Source organism: Tachypleus tridentatus, chromosome 1 (assembly GCF_004210375.1).
Source record: "Tachypleus tridentatus isolate NWPU-2018 chromosome 1, ASM421037v1, whole genome shotgun sequence".
NCBI lineage: Eukaryota > Metazoa > Arthropoda > Merostomata > Xiphosura > Limulidae > Tachypleus > Tachypleus tridentatus.
Genome location: NC_134825.1, coordinates 43,850,618 through 43,873,876, shown reverse-complemented (window position 1 = coordinate 43,873,876; position 23,259 = coordinate 43,850,618). Strand labels below are relative to the sequence as shown.

The following is a 23,259-nucleotide window of genomic DNA, read 5'->3' as shown; positions in this document are numbered from 1 at the left end:
ACTACGTAAAAACTACACTGACAAACACAAGACCAACATTATTTATAAAATACAATGCAACAACTGCCACGACTTCTATATTGGAGAAACAAGAAGAAAAATGGAAACTAGATTCAAATGACATAGAAAAACATCTTCACACGTTTTTGAACAGTGCCAATCAAATAAACACAACATAACCATAGAAAACACCCAGATACTAAGAGGGGAATCAAATATAAACAAACGCAAAATCAAAAACGCCCTACTTAAACAGCAACTAAAACCAAAAGTAAACCAATATAAAGGAAAACCTTTATACCTACATAAATAATTAATAACTGCGTCGCCCTCTACACTCCAGTACCCGTTTATATTTTCTTCCCTGAGACATGTGCCCGGCAACGGTCAAGTGTAAACTCTCACTTTGTTAATCCGAAGATGACCTAGGAAGGTCGAAACGTTGTTCTCCACTTTAATTTAATTAAAGTTTTAATATCCATACCAGTCGTCTTGAGAATACATTTTTACTTCAAGCGGGTTTTATCATCACGAATATTCAAATGAATATGGATATAACTGACATTTCTTGTAAGTTATATTGTTTTTATCAAGTTTTTCTTACTTTTATTATACTGTGAACGTCTTTTTTAAGCTGGCGAAGTAGGATTATAGTGAATTATACTTATCATAGAACATTAGTATTCAGTGTTTTATAATTTTAACACCACAGTCTTTCAAATCTTAGGATTTTTAAAGAAAAATGAGAGTGTATAATGGTATTTTAACCACACTCTGTCCAATGGTAACAACGAGCTTCGTTCATTAAGACGCTCATCAGGACGGCTGGAACACAACAAATACAATAACTTAATACTAATATCTTATATCAACCCCTCAGTGGACTCAACAGATGGCTCGATGTGGCTTTGCAATAAGAAAACACTCACACACACATATCTTATATCAAATATAATTAATTTTTCTTTATTTCGTTTTTGAATAGTAATTTGTCCCCCTGAGATGGTAAGCAGTTAAGGCTTACTATCTTCACACCATTTGAGCTAAGAATTAAGGTTTTAAACATAGTTTGCCATACGGTCTGCGGTCATTCGTTATAAATTAACACTTTCAGAATAGTTCGGTCCATCATCTTCGATTGTCGAGTGGTACTTTCAAAATGGTTTGCACATTTCAGTAGTTATATATTAATATTTTCAAAAACTTAAATAGCTTCGCACCCATCATAACTTACAAATTATCATTTTCGAAATATGTTGGCTGTCTATCATTGGTTGAAATTTGATACTTTTAAAAATAATTTGATACATCATGATCGATTATAAATAGACAATTTCAAAAGAGTTTGATACTTAAATTAACTTAGCACCCATAACCCACATCGGAATATCTGCTGAGCCAACCGAGGAGAATCGAACTCCTGACTTTAGCGTTGTACATCCGTAGGCTTACTGCTGTACTAGTAAGGGGCATTATAAATGAACATTTTCAAATTTATTCCCGTCTATTCAACGGTTATATAAGGACATTTCGAAAAATAACTTCGCACTTATCTTCGATTATGAATAAATATACTCAAAATATTTTCCCTTATTACTATCGGCCCTAAATCGACATTTTAACAGCAGTTTAACAACTACCTTAGCTTTAGAAACTGACACTTTTAAACTATTTTCGCATAAATCATCGGTCATAAATAAATGTTTTTAAACTTAATTTCACACACCATCATCAACTACAAGTTAATATTTTCAAATCAGTTTAGTACACTATTACCGGTTAAATATTAATATTTTCAAAATAATTTGCACTCACTATCGGACGTAAAAATATTTAAAAAGTAATTTCGCGTTCATCAACTGTTATAAATTAACATTTGGCGAATAATGCTAGAGAATATCACGAACTTCTTAATTCATGCGTAATACTTGATTGAAAGGTGTTTTAGGTGTTGAGTTATGATATTACATTTTGAATAATGGAGCTAGTTTCTTCTCCTGTAGTAATCTGCAAACACGTTTCAAGCTGGTAAAATAGTCTGACCTATCGAAGATATGCTGTTGTTGTTGTTTGGAATTAAGCACAAAGCTACACAATGGGCTATCTGTGATCTGCCCACCACGGGTATCGAAACCCGGGTTTTAGCGTTGTAAGTTCGCAGGCATACCGCTAAGCCACTGGGAGGCCGAAGATATGCTGTCGTATACAAGACGCCTCTACATTATGCAAAATAAATTGTGCTTTTTTCAGATAGTTTTGCAGGAACCTTTGGGTCAACACTTACGATTTTTCAGACAACGTGAACTACAAATGGTTTTAAAAATTCACGGCATGTAAAACAAACCACACACCTGGCGGTGCTGTAGAGCCTAATGTGGGTTATCCTGTATACTGGGATTTGATAAACACATTTCTGTGGAATGATGAAAGTGTTTGTAAGATTCATGTTTTTATTTGTATAAATGTATATTTACATTTGTTACAGCTTGCAATGCAAAATCTAACTAAATTAATGATTACAAAAAATAAATTTTATTATAGTTTTTTATGCATCAATTTATAGAAATTAATTTTGATACTTCAGGGTTTACAACAACTGTTTTTATAAGCGTAGTTTAAGAGCAGTTTTGTTTGTTTGTTTTTGAATTTCGCGCAAAGCTACTCAAGGGCTATCTGTGCTAGCCGTCCCTAATTTAGCTGTGTAAGACTAGAGGGAAAGCAGCTAGTCATCACCACCCACCGCCAACTATTTGGCTACTTTTTTACTAACTAATAGTGGGATTGACCGTCACATTATAACGCCCCACGGCTAAAAGGGTGAGCATGGTTGGCGCGACGGGGATGCGACCCTCAGATTACGATGCGCACGTCATAATCTATCTGGCCATACCGGGCCATGTTTTTCTTACAATTAGTTTTCAGCAAGTGTTTGTGTTTTTTTAAAGCACGCGCTTCAACATCTTTAGTGTGCAAATGAAAGAATAATTTCTTTTTAATAAGCACTCAGAGAAAGATGATTGGATTCATTGAAATATTTAAATCTAAGAACAATGTGATTTTATGGTTTTGGATTAATACGAGAGTTTGATGAAGACTTGATCGTCCATCAGTTGGACGAATCGTGTCTCAATCATAACTAGTAACAGGCAACCTACAAGTGTTTGAATAAATACAATAATATATATGGTAATTTTGATAAACTAAAAACTGTTTGTCTATAAAGAGTATCAAACACTTCTATTTATTACAAATTATTAGGAAGAGCTCTTCTTTTTACCCGTTTCACCCACTGAAGGCTATGTGACTCTCTATTTGTAGGAATGAACTGAAGAGTCAACTGCGATTGTTTGTAATTTCTCCACCATGTTTCATTCTTATTTGCTGGTTCTCAAATATTTCATGCTGACTTCCTGTGTATTGCATTTCAGTTTTTGAAACCTCTTCTGCTTCGGAAATAATGGTTCTGTTTGCCATAGTCCATATTATTAATAATAATAATGGTAATTATGATTGGTAATAATAATAATGCTATTATCGGTAATAAAAAGCTCATAGTCGGTGTTTTTCATATAACGTTTGTTTTTCAGTTGATGTTGTGGTTGAGAAACACAACTCAGATTATAAAACAGTCTACCAATACCTGGGAGAAACTTGTCAGAGACATTGATTAAGTATCTGTACGGAAAGTGAGGGCTCCAGCCATCACTTCACCATTATTCGAACTCTCATTTGTCATTCTTCAGAAGACGTCGTGTCAGAAGAACGACAGTTGGTTCAGCTATAAACGTTATATACTACCGCCATGCAGGGGGTTGGAACATGAGGTTGGCAAAACTCTTGAAAAAAATATGTTTATTGGGTGCCTTGTAGTTTTCCAAGTCACGAAACAGTCAAGTTCTAAACTGTTAGATATTTTATCGTTATGTAAAACACGTTGTCTGTCTAGATTTAAACTTTTCACGCACCTCTTGGATTTTTCTTATATTATAACATACAATCTGTATATCCTTAGCTTGTACAACGCATAAATACCTAACTATTTATTTTCGACAATACTTAAATACATAAAGGTTTATCTTCAACAATATTTATACAGCTAAATGCTTATCCTCAACAATATTTAGATACACAAATCCTTATCTTCGACAATAGGATAAAATGAATGGATCTGGGTTAAGTTTATGTTTAAGAACACTTGGATAAATGTTTTACCTGTCAAAATAATCACCCTATAAATTTATATGGAACGAAAAATTTTTGATTTCCATTTGTAAGAGATATAGACAAGTAATATTCTACAGGCGAAGAACGAATGTTTCGGGATAAACAAATTCTGTCATTAGCAATTGGAACTAATCAGATTAAGTGTGAATACAAAGATACGGTTATTGTAAACAGAAAAAAAACTGGATAAAAAGTGTATGTGTTAGTATATAAAGATCAATATTAGAATAAGTACCATTACAAAACATATTTATTTACAGCGTAATGTAAAAATAATTGCGCGATATTATGCTTATTATCATGTAGATACATGTGGAATCTCGAAATAAAATTTGGTTATAAACTTTAACTTTTGAATTACCGATGAAGGTTGTATATAGGACATACATGTAGTTTTAAAATATATTTTTTTAATATTATCACTGCTTGTAGGTCCACGACATCGATGATTACAAAATCCCTAATAACATGTGGATCACACTAAAACATTTCATTTAGACAAACGTACTACTAATATTCCAATGAATTCCTCTGATACACTCATTGTTTCCAACGTATTTAACGTAGAAACGAATGGTTTAACTTTCTTTGTTACTTCTTTACATCATGTTGTTTTCTCAGTATGATGCGATATAAGAGCCACAGTGGTAGTGGACGATATATAAATACGGTCTGCCCCAGTGATAATGAACGTATCATGAACGAATCCGTAATTTGAAGTTTAAATTTATGACAACGAGTAGCACTTATGGGGAGAAACATTAAACAAAGACTGTACAGTGTTTTGTTTTATGTTTTATGTATTAGCATAGACAATTGAGGTTTGAGGGCTACTAGGTTTTAGCCTCTACCAAACATTGAGAAGATAATGTTTCTAGCTTTGTTCTTTATTTTTATTTTCTCAGACTGAAGGATACCTCCTCCATCTCACATCTCCTGAATGATTTTGTAGGTTACGGTGCTGTATTTTAGGTGAAGCGTGGTAGTACTTTTGAGATGTCCAAATGGATATTTTCGTCACAGAACTGGTGAATTTGGCACTACCACAACACACAGAAGTGTCTAATAACTGTGCATGTTGTTAAATTTTGTGGTAAATAGCTGTAAAGTGACGTCATGCTTTACCTTACTATGCTTCGGTCATGATACCATTTTAAATGTTGTTATATTTTGTGGTAACTAGTTGTAAAGTGATACCATAGTTAATTTTAGCATGCTTTGGTCGTGGATACCGAGTTAGATGTCGTCTGACCGTCTGTTTGTCGTTACTATTGTATGTTATTTGACAAATATGAGGCTAAAATACGCACATGGCAAATAAGAAAGAACTGTTACTAAGTAAATGTATACATAAAGCGTGATTCATGTTTGGTTTCCGTCATTTACAAATACATGCATCAAACATTCACAAACAACTATAAAAACAGTAAACATGATTTACGGGTTCTGATTGGTTATATTAAAATAGGGCTACACATTTTAGAGAATGATAATGGTATTGCTACGAAGATGACGTAGGACAACTGTTTGTCATTTCACAGGCTTTAATGAACTAGTCATAATATCATCGTTTGCTTTAAAATGACATTTTTAAAAACGGGATTGTATTAACATAAAAGAACCAAAAACGACCTATTATACCGTTATTCTGCTGCAATTAAATTAAAAACGGACCTGCTATACCGTTATTCTGCTGTAATTAAATTAAAAACAATCCACTATACCGTTATTCTCCTGTAATTAAATTAAAAACAATCCACTATACCGTTATTCTGTTGCAATTAACCTACAGAGCAAATAATTACTAACTTACCTTCGTAAAAAAGTAGCTATGAATGTTATGGGCTAATTGAATTTACGAGGTAGAACCAAAGTGTTGTGTTTTATAACACACAAATCTGAACAGTGATAGAAAACTGAATATCAAAACTCAGCCTATAAGCGCTGGCAGCGTCAATAAAAAAAGGAAGTATGTTTGTTTGTTTTTTGAATTTCGCGCAAAGCTACACGAGGGCTATCGGTAATTAGATGGTTGATTAAGTTCGTCTTATTCAGTCAGATTTTTTTTATCAGATTGGTTTACGCAGTGTATCTTAACTCGAGCTAATCCAGCTGAAACAGTTTGTATTTTAAGTCAAAAGAGCGTTTTGTATTCGTAATCAAGAAAATAAGACTTGGGGAATTATCAGTCTACCATTACTTATTAATTTTTTAGCTTGATAATAACGACATCCTTTTATTTTAAAATAATTCACAATAAAAATATAATGATAAAAAAACGAACGCCCTCAAGAAGGATGGTTTTCCATAAGTGCGAATTTGCGTAACGCTTGACGAACAAAGACGACACTATTTTCACCACATTTACTATAAACGCGGTTTTGCATAAACGTACATTAGCCATCAACCAGAGTTGATATTGACACGGATATACGGAATATTTGTTTCTTAATTTGTTTTGAATTTCAAAGCACAGCTACACGAGAGCTACCTCCGCTAGCCGTCCCAAATTTAGCAGTATAGGCAGCTTGTTATCACCACCCACCGTCAACTCTTTAGCTACTGCCAACGAATAGTGGGATTGGATGTAAACTATAACGTCCCCACAACTCAAAGGGCGAGCAGGTGTGATGTGACGGGGATTCGAACCCGCGACCCTCCCATTAGAAGTCGGGAGCCTTAACCACATGACCATGCCGTAAGTTCCTATTTGAAATTAGCATGAATTAAAATGTAGTATGTTATTGAAAAAAAAAAGCTTTAGAACAGGAGACTTTAAGTAATTTCACTGAAATAGTCAAATGCTGTATACGTGTCTGTTTCTGTAAACATATACGTTTAATGTAAACATCGACAGTAATTAGATAAAACTTCCTATCTTACATTATGTTACCTATCTATATATTACTTTATAAAACACACGCAACTTTCATTCTGTAAATTATAACAGCACATTCACACACACATACACATGCACGCACTTGATACTGAAACTTTTGCTTGCCCTTAAGGTAAAATGATTCCAGTGTTTTATCATGATATTTACTTATTTCAACTTGTGCAAGAAATTTACATTGTGAATTAATTAATCTAATCCAGTAAAGTCTGCGTTATCTCTGAAAAAACACTCTTGAACACTTTTCATTACAAACTAGAAAACTTAAACTGAGTGTGTAGCACTTCATTTATCTCCGTATAGCTCAGGAAAATTGATTTTGTTTATTTTAAATACCCCATTAAGTAAATTTCTTGACAAACTAGAAAATTCGTTAACTGGATGTGTACAACTTAGTTTATCACTGTACAGTTTTCAATGATGTGTTTTCTATGTGAGATACTCCATTAACCACTTTTATTACAAATTAGAGACTCACAATCTGAATGCGTAACATTTCATCTATAATTGTACACTTTATGATAATTTGTTTGATTTGTGAGATATATGAACGAACCTACTTTAACTGACTCGGTAATTATTGTACCGTAACCCGGAGAAACTGTAGGGGCTCCGAGTATACTTATGTATTAAACAAGTCATTTAAGAGGTTGTACGAAACGTTGTATGACTAATGACTAACAATGTTTCTGAGAGTCCCATTTGGGATTGTTAGTTTAACCTCAAAATATTGAGGTTTATGTATCGTTAATTAATGACATCAATTTAACCCTCAAATTATTGACTTGTTTAAGCATCGTTTACTAGTAACATCAGTTCCACCCTCAAATTAATGACTTGTTTGTATACCGTCCACTACCGACGTCAGTTTAACTTTCAAACTGCTAACTTGTTCTGTACCGTATAATACTGATGGATCAAATTTAAGTCTGATGTGATACTTAGTGTAAAAATCCGAAAAAAAACCGGTGAAATAACGTATTTTGTGCTTATATACACAGCAAATCTGCAGCAGTAATTATGATAACATTCGTTAGGATATGTGAATAGGAAAATAACGTTTTGTAAAATAAGTATCACCATCTGCTAATTCTCCATTATAAGTAGGAATGTTAACATCTATAAACATAGATACCTGTATGTGTATAAGTGTTATCATTGGTTAACTCTCTATTACAAGCACGAATCACAACAGCTAAACACATTTACACCTTAGTGATGTCGAGAAACCCACTTGTTGAGAAATTTATATGCAAAAAACGGCTCGTTTCGGTTGAGAAAATATTTTACATAGAAGAGAGAACAACGTTTTGACCTTCTTCAGTCATCGTCAGGTTCACAAAGAAAGAGGTAACTGACCGGAAGCTGACCACATGTTTGAAAGGGGTTGTGTAACTGTGTGTCGAAATGTAGAGGGCGGTATTAGATGTTTGAATATATAATTTTATTTATTTTATTATATTAATATAGGTATAAAGACGTTCCTTTATATTGGTTTATTTTGGGTTTAAGTTGTTGTATAAGTAAGGCTTCTTTAATTTTGCGTTTGTTTATGTTTGTTTCTTTATTTAGTATTTGAGTTTTTCTATGATTATGTTGTGTTTATTTGACTTGCAGTGTTCGAAAACGTGTGAAGGTGACTTTTTATGTTCTTTGAATCTGGTTTCCATTTTTCTACTTGTTTCTCCAATATAGAAGTCGTGGCTTTGTAAACCTGACGATGACCGAAGAAGGTCGAAACGTTGTTCGCTCTTCTATGTAAAATATTTTCTCAACCCAAACGAGCCGTTTTTTGCATATAAACATTTACACCTTACAATACCTGTATATGAATAAGTACTATAATGGGTTAAGTCTTCATTATAAGCAATAATTCTAACATTCAAGCACTAAATACATCTACACCTTACAATACCTGTAAGGTAATAATATGTATTACCATGGGTTAGCTCTCCATTACAAACATGAATTATAACATCTAAATACATCTACATCTTGCAATACCTGTTTGTGGATAATATGTATTACTATGGGTCAAGCCTCCATTATAAGTAGTGATGTTATATTCTAAGCGCATTTGCACTTTACAATACCTGCATGTGTATAATAAGTAGTATCATAGGTTAACTCTTCATTTTAAACAGAAATCCTAACATCTAGCACCTTTACACCTTACGATACCTGTATCTGAATAAGTATTATAATCTATTTTAATACTGATGTTTGTATAATTTAAACATATATTTAGATATGTATATAAACCGTATAGTGTTAAATATTTATTACAAAATTCCTGCCTACAAATTCTCGATTACACAAATCAATAATATATGTGTGTACAAGATCATTTGCATATCTTCAGTACTGTTGTGCAGGTTGAAATTTCTTGAAACTCTCCTTACATCTATAAATGTAACCAACGCGACGTGCCAAGAGACAGTATATATTATTGGTTTGCTACAGTTGGTATGCTATAAACTTCGGAAGCTATAACTGTGATAAACGCTTATTAATCAGATACTGACCAGGAACGTTTATAGATTTCGAACATTATAAATCGTTTAACTTCAGAGTATTAACATCGGACGTTGGTAGTTTTACGAAGATATTATTTAACTTGAACTGTGAAAAACTTACATGTGACTAGCGAAGAGCCAGCTAGTTCTCCGTTAAGTGAAATGTGCCGATATCATCTCGAAATTAATTAGCTCATCGTCAACCCTCGATAGGATATTAAGGAAGTTCCTGATCATGTAAAATACTCAATATGGTTTGTGAGTTTGTAAAACTTTTGTATATAAACCATTATTTGTAAAAAGCATCATTATAATTTGTATTACTGCTTATACATTAAAATATATTCGTATTAAAAAGAAAGAAACTTGTGTGTCAATCTTGTTGGCAAACATCATAACTTTGATCCATCTCTAGATTCAATTTAATTTATTATTTATCTTACGCTATTCCAAACTGTTTTCTTATAGCAAAGCCACATCAGGCTATCTGCTGAGTCCACCGAGGGGAATCGAATCCCTGATTTTAGCGTTGTAAATCCGTAGACTTACCGCTATACTAGCGGGGGATATTTCAAACTGTAACAGGTAATATGGGTTACCTCTTCATTATAAACAGCAATGCTATCATCTAAACATATATAAATGTTACTATATTCGTGTGTTCAAAATAAGTATCATCATAAGTCAATTTTCTGTTATAAAATGTTAACCAGAAAACATAATTAAACCTTACCGTATCCATGTGACATGTAAAACGAGAAAAAATATATTACAACTCAAAACTTATGAATAGGACTGAACGCAGTTAATTAATAATTCAAAAATTTTGTCGCACCTACTAGTCCATCGAATGAATACAAAGTTGTTATTACTATACAACGAATATTTTAAGTTATATTAATATATAAAATTACTGGTAAGGCTGGTCATCCGTTAAGCCTCTTCTATTCGACTTCCCTGAGAAACTTTTAAATTATTTCTTATTATAAAAGTAGCACTCAATTTGAAACATTGCTGTGGTTATCACCTAATACAATCTGGGCTGCAAGTAATAAAAGTGCTGAAACTGAAATATTAAGATTCTGGTTTCCTCAGTAACAAAATGAGTTTCCTCACCCTTAATGAAACGCCCGGCGATAAGTTAAAGGACTTACAACACAAAAATCCGAAGTTCGATTTTCCGCAGAAGACAAAGCAGATAGCTCAATATGACATTCCTCTGAAAATAAACAAACCATCAGTAACAACTAGTAGCGAGGGTGCCCAAATGATTACCTAGTGTAAAGAAGTCATACAAGCTTTTATGATTTGTCTGTTATTCATAATTCAGATTTTATTATTAATATCAATTTTACTTGTAGAATTTTTGCTAGAAGTAATCAAATATGATTGCTATCTCATGATTTTTTTTTAAAGCTAGACTCAACTAAAATATAAAATAATTTTGCTAATGTTTTTTCGGTAAAATATTTAAAGCCTTTTCAATTCAAATGGTATGTTTGGACGTCCTTGCATCCAATTTATAACACAAGAGAATATTTGGAATGAAAGCTATGCCGAGGAAGTTGTCCCTCTCATAATCACAAACAAACTTAAAACTACTAAACACTGAAACATGCTTAATGACAACAAACTATCACATTCTTTTTTTCCTTTCACGCTACAAGCAGTGGAATCTTATCGGAGAATCTATCTAGGTACAAAGATCGTCCAGTTTTTGTACACAAGTAGGAGTACTAAACAGCACCCTTAGGCCTAATGCAGGTGTTTTCTCACTCTCTTTTATCGTTTGAACAAATGGTTTCACTCTCCGATCAACTGCAAGCTTAATTCTTCGTAGAATGAAGTAAAGTAAAATTTACAGCATAATCGGCGCCTAGAACAGAAACAACGCACCTGTCTTTAAGCAATACTCAAATCTTATTTAGTAAATACACTAGAAATGGCCAGCAGTCTTAACTGACAGCAAACGGGAAGGTCACCTTTCTTACACCGATAGGCCCACACAACAAACTTTCCGTTCTCCCGAGTCTGAATAAAGAACAGAGTCAAATGTTAGGTATCACGTTGACACTTTATCTGATCTGCCTGGCCGATCAAGCAGGCTTTTATCTAAGACCCCATCTCAACCGACACAGCGACAGGAGTCAAGACTGATGGCAACTGCTCCCGAAGGAGCCACAAAAACATAGATCGTCTCGGTGAACAGTGAAAATGTGTCGGTTAAAAGGACAGACTTTTCCCTTTAGTTACTATGCGTGCGTGTTTTTGCGTCTGTTACTCTCATTAACGTTATCATGTTCCCTTTCCCTATCGAATTATTGTGATTAGTTTTACAACATGTAGCCGATAGCAACGGCTGTTTTGTCGAACTTTCTGTGTCGCTCCCGTTTTCGTAAAACACTTTACATCAACAACTACAAGTCAAAATTTTAAAAACAAAGATTCGCAAGAACACGACTGTTACGAAAGTGAAACCTTAAATCTTTATCGCATAAATAACGCGTAAAAGGTATTTCTACAAAATAGAACATGATCCTAAGAAAACTGGAGAAATGCATTAGTGTCAGTTATAACTAAGCACAAAAATAAATATTATAAAATAATCCATCAACAATATTGTAATAACAACATCAACAATTATAAAACTAAATCATTTATAAATTACGAAAATTCAATGAATGAAAAGAAAATATAAACATGTTCAGACGAATTATAAAAATAGAAGTTATAACCATAACTAAACACAACTGGATCGATCACAGCAGAACTAAACAAGATATTATCTAGTTCATACAGATTATAAAAATAGAAGTTATAACCATAACCAAACACAACTGGATCGATCACAGCAGAACTAAACAAGATATTATCTAGCTCACACAGATTATAAAAATAGAAGTTATAACCATAACCAAACACAACTGGATCGATCACAGCAGAACTAAACAAGATATTATCTAGCTCACCCAGATTATAAAAATAGAAGTTATAACCATAACCAAACACAACTGGATCGATCACAGCAGAACTAAACAAGATATTATCTAGTTCATACAGATTATAAAAATAGAAGTTATAACCATAACCAAACACAACTGTGGATCAATCACAGCAGAACTAAACAAGATATTATCTAGTCCATACAGATTATAAAAATAAAAGTTATAACCATAACTAAACACAACTGGATCGATCACAGCAGAACTAAACAAGATATTATCTAGTTCATACAGATTATAAAAATATAAGTTATAACCATAACCAAACACAACTGGATCGATCACAGCAGAACTAAACAAGATATTATCTAGTTCATACAGATTATAAAAATAGAAGTTATAACCATAACCAAACACAACTGTGGATCAATCACAGCAGAACTAAACAAGATATTATATACTTAATAAGACTAGAAGGAAGGGAAGTACCAATTTAGATATTAAAGTTGAAAATCATTTGCTTGAACTACACTTTAACACAGAACTTAAGACAAATTTTGTAATTATGCTTCAAACCAACAGCTTATTTATAAGTCTTGAACAATAGAGTTTTGCAACACAAAAACTAAAATCATATTAACATTTAGAAAATAAATAATGTTATTCGTTATTTTAAAGGAAAAATCAAAATGTCAAGTGAAAATCGGGAATAATTTGAAAAAAAAACTTATTTAAAGGTGAAGAAAATGTCTTACATCTGTGAAAACATTTAACTTAAAATTTTAGTTTTATTATAGTTGTCTTCACAATTTGTAACTTGAAAGATAAATAACATCGAATAAACGAATAAAGATACATTAATACCACCCAGTAGCACAGTAGTATGTCTGTGGACTTATACTGCTAGCAACTGGGTTTCGATACTCGTGGTGGGCCGAGTACAAATAGTCCGCTTTGTGCGTAACTTTTAAGAAACAAACAAATTACAATAGCGACTACAATTTAAAATATATACGTTTAGATACGAAAAGATATATTAGTTTTATATGTTTTTACACGACATGTAACCATTTTAAAATCCTGCCATTTAAAATTGTGCTTTGTCAGTTTAAGTGCGAGAAGGAAACACAAACAAAAAGTTTATTCTATAAGTATTAAATCTCGCTTTTCTACCATGTTAATAGTATATACTTTGGAACTCGCTACCAGTTATTTAAAACATGGGTTTAGAGTAATCCAGAAATTGGTGTGCCAGGCTGAAGATTGAATGACTCTAGACTCGATGTTACTTAATATGTTTAGAACCTTCATCTGCGAGAAATAATGAAAGCTTTTATGGCTGAACGTATTATTGGCTGCCTTCCATTTGATTAGTAGTTTAAAATTAGAGACATTTAAATATTTATGTAAAAACGGCTCTTTTTGGTTGAAAAAATTTTTTTACGTAGAGGAGCGAACAACGTTTCGACCTTCTACGTAAAAAAATTTTCTCAACCAAAAAGAGCCGTTTTTAAATAAATATTTTTTCTCTACAAGTGGGTTTTCTCAACATCACTGATTAGAGACAGCTAAACCTGTGCTATAAGAGATATTTAAAATAACCACTTCGTTCATGTTTGCCAGGTCATGTCTAAAAAATATGAATTAATAATTACAACCAAACACTTAGATGGGTTTGTAAAGTAAAGTAATCCTAATTAGATTATAAAGTCCGAAAAGTTAAGATACAGTAATAAAGCACACATATGTTTAAACGAATAACAAAAATAGAAGTTGTCGTCATAATTATAACGTAAGAAATTTCCGCATAATTTTAAACTTATAGATTATAAGTAAGGCAACTAGTTAACAGCACCCACCACCATATCTTAATGCCATGCTATACCATTTGTTATGTGATCGTCCCCCGAATAATGGGATTTGACCGTCACTTTTATACCATGTTTACAGTCCTAAAATACGGAACGTGTTTTTACGATAACGAGGCATGATTCTTGAAGTCTTGGTTTCACGTTCCAGATAATGTTTGTTTGTTTGAATTTCACGCAAAGCTACATTAAAGTGATCTGTGCCAGCTATCCCTAATTTAGCAGTATAAGACTAGAGGAAGGGCAGCTAGTTATCACCACCCACCGCATACTTTTATACCAACAAATTGTGCGATTGACCGTTACCTTATAACGCTTTCATAGCTGAAAGGACGAGCATGTTTGGTGTGACGGGGACTCAAACCCACGACCATCAGATTACGAGTCGAACGCCCTAACCACCTGGCCATGTCGAACTCATTCCTGATAAGGTATAATCAGGAGACGCCAGGACTTGACGTATAAAGTACAACAGCTAATATATCAATAATCAGAGACCTGATGTATATTCAGTTTGCTGTATTATGATAACATATTATATTCACAGTTATATCAAGGATATCCAAACGTTTTCGTAAAATCCATAATAACTTGACTTACATATTCACACATAGCAAATTTTCGAACTGATTACAGAATTTATAATAAATAAGAAAATATTCTTGATCTAGAAAAAACTTCTGACGATACATAACGGTCCTCTGAAGACTATTGTAACGAGAATACCAAATATTTCTCAATATTTAACCACATTTTTAACTGACCTGGTCCGTAGACTTTGTCTGTAAAGATGTTTTACAGGACAATAGTAAATTATTTCTGAATATTTTTTGATCTTGAGGAAAGCACCATTTATTATAAAAGATGAAAAATAAAGATGAAGACAGGTTGGCCTTCAGGTTTGTTTTTTGTTGTTTTGTCCCCCTAAAAGTTAAACAAAGCAGTTCCTACCGTTGTAGTAGAAGTCCACGAAAATTTTCTTCCAGTTCATCACTCACACTGAGGAAGGCCCTCAGACACCGTCTTCCATATCCTGCGAGAGTATATGAAAACAGTCCGTAAGGCTTAGAGTTTTCATTCTAGTGGGTTTTAAGACAATCTGAAGTTTTTGGTAAGAGAATATATATATTTTTGGCAATTCCTTTTTTATTTCTTTTGACTGTTAAGCTTTTGTTTGAAAAAAAGGGGAGTCATTCTTCAATGTCTGGGTTGATTATTTGTATCTAACAATAAGCATATTCGAATTTACACCCTACAGAGCGTGCCATTCACGAGACCAGGATCTTTGATGTTGATTCACGTGTAAATTCGCACCTCCTACTTTTGTTTGAGCTTTTTTACCCCTTTTCTTTGAACACCCCCTCTACTACCACCCTAGGTATCATTAGTGGAATGTTCAAGACAAAACATATGCCTGGCGGTGGCAAAATTATGATCGACTGTGGTGGATATAATTTATTATGATAGCACCAAAATCAATCTGGGAATTCTCCCTAGAGCGACAACCCGCGTAGATTGTTATACAACCCGCTGAGTTCACTCGTTGAGTTATGGAAGATTCCCTCCTTTCTGACCAAAATCAACCAATGAGAATTAACCCTAAATGCCACCAGCAGCGACGTTCGAGCCGCAGGTTAGCCTCCTGTCCCAGTGGTTGGTCCTCAGGAGCTTGGACTTCAGTCCGAATGTATAAATTCACTGAGCTTCAATCATGCAAGAAAGCCCGTATATCACGAGACTTTCGTCGTCAGTCTTCGCTGTAGGCGCTGGTGGCCAATCACAAGAAGAAAAAAAAACTTCTGCAAGTTGGGCAATTAAAGACGTTTTCGTGTTTTCAGCGGGGACGTTTTTCTGCGTAAAGAAATAAATTTGTTTGGTCATGGGTCTTGGAAAGATGAGATGGACGAGAAAATTAAAGCACGATCGTTCGAGGAAAGCAGTGTCTTTAAAAATCTGTCGGTTTTTGCATGTTTCTTTAAGCATAGCAATGATCGAGGGATTTCAGCCACAACTTCTTATACCTATGTTAACCGATTTAGTTCAAATGAGTTTTAGGGGAAAGAAAACCACAAAAAGGAACAAGAATTTAAGATAACGTTTAACAACAACTTCTTGTTAAGTATATGTTACAACAACAACTTCTTGTTAAGTATAGGTTACTACAACTTCTTGTTAAGTATAGGTTACAACAACTTCTTGTTAAGTATAGGTTACAACAACAACTTTTTGTTAAGTATAGGTTACAACAACTTCTTGTTAAGTATAGGTTACAACAACAACTTCTTGTTAAGTATAGGTTACAACAACAACTTCGTGTTAAGTATAGGTTACAACAACAACTTCTTGTTAAGTATAGGTTACAACAACAACTTCGAGTTAAGTATAGGTTACAACAACAACTTCTTGTTAAGTATAGGTTACAACAACAACTTCGTGTTAAGTATAGGTTACAACAACAACTTCTTGTTAAGTATAGGTTACAACAACAACTTCGAGTTAAGTATAGGTTACAACAACAACTTCTTGTTAAGTATAGGTTACAACAACAACTTCGTGTTAAGTATAGGTTACAACAACAACTTCGTGTTAAGTATAGGTTACAACAACAACTTCTTGTTAAGTATAGGTTACACCAACAACTTCTTGTTAAGTATAGGTTACAACAACAACTTCGTGTTAAGTATAGGTTACAGCAACAACTTCTTGTTAAGTATAGGTTACAACAACAACTTCGTGTTAAGTATAGGTTGCAGAGAAACAAAACAAGAAAAAATAGAAAGTACGAATCAATGAGATACATACTGTGTAAGTACACCCACACTGCTTTAGTTCTTTTTATGTGATATTGACAAATTAATAAATTATCAAAATCCGTTAAAGTCTTCTACATTGGTAAGGTATATAAAAACTGCATATATGGTTCACGAAATACGAGTTGGTGATGAAAATTAATCTCACACATAATTCTTTCTTAGCTGGAAGATAATCTTAAGTGAAATCAACTCATTAATAGTTTGTATTTGCCTAAGGTTAAAACGTAGCGTAATTAAATAAGTATATCTTTATATCTGTATAATCCTTTTCCTTCCACAAGAGATCAAAAATTGTCCACTTTTTGGAATGTGAAATCACAATAAAGTATTAGGAAAGAAGTTATTTGATTTTACACGTGATAACTTCTCTCACAAATAAAAGAAGAACAATTAAAGAAATATTATTAAAATATGAAATAAGAATATTCATAATTACTATATTTCACATCCAACACATGCAGTATCTTGTATCTAATACGATATGATTTAAAAGGTTGATTAATCATACTAAAACTAAAACAAAAAACGATAAAATCCTAGCGATAATATCTACTTGTCGCAAGCATTAGCGTTTTACTATTTATCAGTTTGGTTGTCTAATACAGCTTCCACTAGCTGAATCAGTAAATGTTTATGTTTATTTTAAGTTCTAAAATATATTTGCAAGCTAAACAAGTTCAGGACTTTTTTTTTTATTATCTAAAGGAAATTAGCATGCGTACAGTTGAGGTTAATGGGAATATTTTGGTTGAAATTATTGTTTCGTATAATGTTGTATCCTCAGAGAGACAAAATGTTTTTCGATTCTTTCTTTTTCTTCTAAACACTTTTCAATCGATCACCATTCCTCCATTTCTGGGCGGATTGACTTGAAACTTGGTAGGTTTATATCTTGGTTTAATAGGCTTATATAGATTTTTTCATTTTCTTGATTTAGGCATTTTGAAAGATTTTATGGAATCAGAAGTCAAACAACCTTAAAATGTATATTTTGAGCTGCTACTGTATGCTGTCATATTTACAACAATCAAGATGAGAATTGTCACAAGTATAAATTTTATGCGCCCAACATATTGACGTAAAAAAATTAGATTTGCCTATTTTGCATGTTTTAGGGGTCAGAATAATTTTTTGGGTTTTGTTCAGTCACTCAATTAGATCAATTTACATAGTATTTCGTATAAAAACCTTTTCTATAGGTCCCACACATTGACAAAACAAATGGTGGATTTGCACATTTTAAATAATTACAAGGAGGTCAAGATGCCACAAAAAGCATAATTTAGGTTTTTTGACAATAACTACACCGTATTTCGGCCAATTAACATAGGGTTTGATACAAAGATACTATTTTGCTGATTCCATACCTATACATACAAAAATATGGGATCTACGAATCTTTAATCATTTTATACGTTAAAATGTTAAATAAGTCCATCATTTTAGCGGTTTTGATCAATTACTTAATATTGTTTCGACCAATTTCATGGAATTTTGTACAAAGATATTCTTTGCTGGTTACAGAGATACAGTCATCACCGCTCACCGTCAGCTCTTGGGCTACTCTTTTACCAACAAATACCAATGTATTGACCGTAACATTATAACGCCACTACGGCTGAAAGAGTGAGCATGTTTGGTATGACGGGGATTCGAACTCGCAACCCTCATATTAAGAGTCGAGCACCCTATCCACCTGGCAGTTTCCAAATGAAATTGCAGCTTCTTCGCTTATGTTTGTTTGTTTTTGAATTTCGCGCAAAGCTACTCAAGGGCTATCTGCGCTAGCCGTCCCTAATTTAGCAGTGTAAGGCTAGAGGGAAGGCAGCTAGTCATTACCACCCACCGCCAACTCTTGGGTTACTATTTTACCAACGAATAGTGGGATTGACCGTAACATTATAACGCCACCACGGCTGAGAGGGCGATCATGTTTGGTGAGACCGGGATTCGAACCCGCGACCCTCAGATTACTAGTCGAACGCCTTAACACGCTTGGCATGCCGGGCCTCTTTGCTTGTGACTAAAATTTGAAGTTGGCTTTAATTACATGCAGTTAAGTAACTCGTTTGTATGTGGTCATTTTTTATTTCTACATATATGTTAAAATTCAGCTGGTGAGGCAGTGCAACACTTCATATAAAAATCTCCTTATCTTACTGTAGATTAAATCCTCTGATAGCACGAGGGATCAAAATGCCCGACCTCAGCACCGTGTGACAGTTTTGTGTTATAATGTGGACTGGATTAGATTTTACACATTGTGTAGTGTAGTTGAAACGTTTGGAAGTTTCTTTCTCTGTGTTTTTTATTTTGTTATTTTGCTCCTTGCCAATCTCTGACGTCATGTGTTATTCTTCCAAACCTTCAGGTTCACAATTCTCAGTCTTGTATTACACGTGGTATTTAACCTAATGTTTACGAAGTCGGCTCACAACTTCCTTAATGATCTTATGTTAAACGGAAGGTTGCCAAACAGTACCAAATTATCAAGGAAATTACTTTTAACTAATTATGTGTCTGAATACGTAATTAAGTGGCGTTCGTTTGTAATAAGTAATTTGTCGCTTTGACAATAAATGAATTACAGCCTTACACTGTCATGAAAGATATATTTAGTTTATCTTCCAGTTAAATTACATTTATTTTCATTAGATATATTTCAGTGAGCTAAGGTACTGTAGCTAGTCACATTGAGACGAACCTTTACTGTACGTTGACCCTGTATAACTTGTTTCTAATTGAACGCAGTGCTATTTCAGCCTATACAGGTGTTCTTGATAAACCGAGATATGCCTGCATCTACATACCATAAAAATGAGCTGAGTATTATAGCACGTAATATAGAATGTATACCGTATATTTTGCGAGATAAGTGTACTAGGATATTAAAAGAGAGGAGATTGTGTGTGTATGGGAAATGTTTACCTGCTGAGTTTTGCTAAAGCCGCTACACGTTTAAATCAACATATTGATTTATTTCACACAGTTTGTTGAAAACCACGTCACTGCTAGTCTTGACGCCGCTAATTCGTAAACTTTAGTTAATATAACCAATTAGAGATAAAATATAAGAGTTGAATTTGGTGAGTTGTTTTTATTTAAAAAAATGATTTTTGTTTCGTTGTTTTGAATTTCGTGTAAAGCTACACGAAGCTATCTGCGCTAGCCATCCCTATTTTAGCAGTGTAAGACTAGAGAAAAGACAGCTAGTCATTACCACCCATCGCCAACTCTTGGGTTACTCTTTTACCAACGAATAGTGGGATTGACCGTAACATTATAACGCCCCCACGGCTGAAAGGGCGAACATGTTTGGTGCGACCGGGATTCGAATCCGCGACCTTTAAAAAATGAGCTACATTAAGGACAAAAACGACCAGTATTCTTTGTAAATATTGTAATTCCCACATCATCCTAATTTATTATATTTTGCATACATTCTCTACCGTTGAGGCTATTGTAACATTCTAACCCTAACTTTGTAATTCAAAACTTCCCATATCGCTTTTATTACAAAGTACAAGGACAACAGTGTTTGTGACAACATAAACAAAGTGTTCAGAAGAAATACTTTCAAGTTATTAGAAAGCTCGTGCTGTATTTTGTAGTACAGCATCGTCCAACAATTGTAATATGTTCTAGATTAATAAGTTTGAAAAATATTATTTGATTTTCAGAAACCAAAACATTCATAAAATGTATATTTAAAAATGCGTTCGAAAATAGTGTCATTTGTTTAAAACAATATTATGTTTACAACGTCAGTCACGCTTCTTGCTGAATGTGGAACGTCAAGAAATTTTGTTGTATCTCGCAGAATTTACTAGCGTATATATTAAATTCTTATTTTATTAACACAAAACAATGTATTCCAGGATTTAATACGTTTAGAAACACCAAAATTCGTATGGCTTACAAATGTAGTGATTTGAGTTGTCACAAAGTTGGAAGTTGCTAGTAGGTTAACCCTTTAGTTAAGATGGTAAAACCTTTCACTTGGCGAGAAGTACTAGCCTACTTCTTCATGAGAATGTTAATTACCACACACAATTTAGATTTCAGAAACAGTTATGGTATTTCCAAAATCTACGTTTCTTAAAACTCTTTGGACCCTTATTTTTAAAGATTAAAAGTTCTGCACTTTCATCCAGAATAAAAGATTTTTAGAAAAATGAAATTATATATCCTTCTAGTGCAAGACATCCAAAAATATCAGAGTACGTTTTAGAATGTTGGTTTTAAATAGAGGAAAAAGTATCCTGAAACAGATTGTAATCCTCCCTAATGCAGCCTAAACACATAATCTTGTTTTATTTTTAGGTTAGGATATTTGAGAAATATATCTTTTTTTTTTTTTGTAGGTACTAAAATCTGTACGAACACAGTGAAATTCGACTTTTCACCGCATTTTTTGTTCTTCACAATATGTATTTATTATTCATTACAAATTTTCACCTGAAGAAAAGCAGATATCTTCCAATAAAAATATATCGATTGTTTGTTTAAGTTCAAAGTTCATTATCTGTGCTACACCAACAGTAGGGATTGAGCCAGAAATTTCAGCAGTACGAGACAGGAAGGTTATATACTATGTAGTAAACATTTTCATTATTCAATCAATGTAGGGTTTTTAGAAAGAGTAACATTGTTTCTATAATGTAGGTTTATTAAAAACAGTGGCGTTCTTTCCATAATGTAGGTTTTATAAACAATAACATAATGCAGACTATTCTAAAACAGTAACGTTATTTCCGTAATGTAGGCTCTAGAAACAGTAACATTATTTCCACAATGTAGGCTCTTTAAAAACAGCAACATTATTTCCACAATGTAGACACTTTTAAAAACAGCAATGTTATTTCCATAATGTAGTATTTAGAAACAGTGAGTTATTTTTCTAATGTAATCTTCAGAAGTTTCTACTATTTTAAGGTAAATTATTGTTTGAGAGAAAAATAAACATTTGTTTCTTCTCAGAACCAATGGTTCTTAAAAAACGCCTTCGTGGTTTTTAGAACTGTTTTGTAGGAAATGTAGGTGTAATAAATTTTAATAATTTGTAACGTATTTCAGTAAAATCTTTCATGACAACTTTGTTTCTTTAAATTGAAAAGTATTTGTATGAAACAACTTTGAACATTTTACGAACACATTCGGAAATATTAAGACATCTTGCGGGGTAAAGAATAGTAACAAATAGCCTGGCTTTTCTCTGTGGTCTCCTTCTGAGTTTTATTGAAACCTTTACAAGTTTATTTCTCAAAAACATGATGTATTTCACGTTCGTAACATTTCATGGCAGCAATCTACATTTCCGAATCGGTTTATAATTTCTCTTTTGTTGTTGTTGTTAAATGTTCGTAATTTACTCAAGTGTGTGCTCAAAATTCCCGTCCAGGTTTATGTAATTTCTAGTACCGAGAATGTTTTCCAGTGAAATAAAACCTTCACATATCTTAAAGGGCTCACACGGATATTACTTGGAGATTTATTCACTGACATAATGTATTAAGAAACACGGTCAATTAACAACTGACTGTGTCAACTTAAATTCCTCATTTACTCTGCTCGACATACGGCACGAAAAACGACCAAGTCAAGCGAAGACTTCTTAAGAAAACGTTTTTGTTTGACTCTTAGCCATCAATCATGTCTGAGTTGCTCCTCCTATTTTTTCGTTAACACTTATAGACAGACACGTGGCAAATATTCTTTACGAAACCACTCCAGACAATGTAGTGCAGGAGGACTGAGCGACTGGCATCGCCCTATATTTCTTATATCAGTAATTTCAATCTCTCTTCATTATATCCCACGATGTTTTTATTTCTTATACGGGCAACCAAGTCTATTTGATTTACGTCAGTATGATTTCAACTTATAGATCAATTTACGTGATCTGACTGGTTCGTTTTTTAGTTTATTGTCTAAAGGAAGACAGAGCAGCTTAAAATTGTTTACTACGTGAGAAAGGAGTACTTCATTTATCAGATGGAT

The 23,259-nt window shown here is 33.3% G+C and overlaps 1 long non-coding RNA gene across 4 annotated transcripts in view; it reads right to left on the bottom strand.

Moving 5' to 3' along the window:
* LOC143247185 (uncharacterized) overlaps nucleotides 1–23,259 on the bottom strand; it is a 123,203-nt gene that overhangs the window by 60,568 nt on the left and 39,376 nt on the right. For 3 of the 4 annotated variants that reach the window (XR_013026426.1, XR_013026431.1, XR_013026428.1), the window contains one exon: nucleotides 15,398–15,479. This is a non-coding gene — a long non-coding RNA (uncharacterized LOC143247185). Of the gene's footprint in view, nucleotides 1–15,397; nucleotides 16,104–23,259 lie in introns of those variants that run through there. The other variant, XR_013026425.1, reaches the window with a different exon arrangement.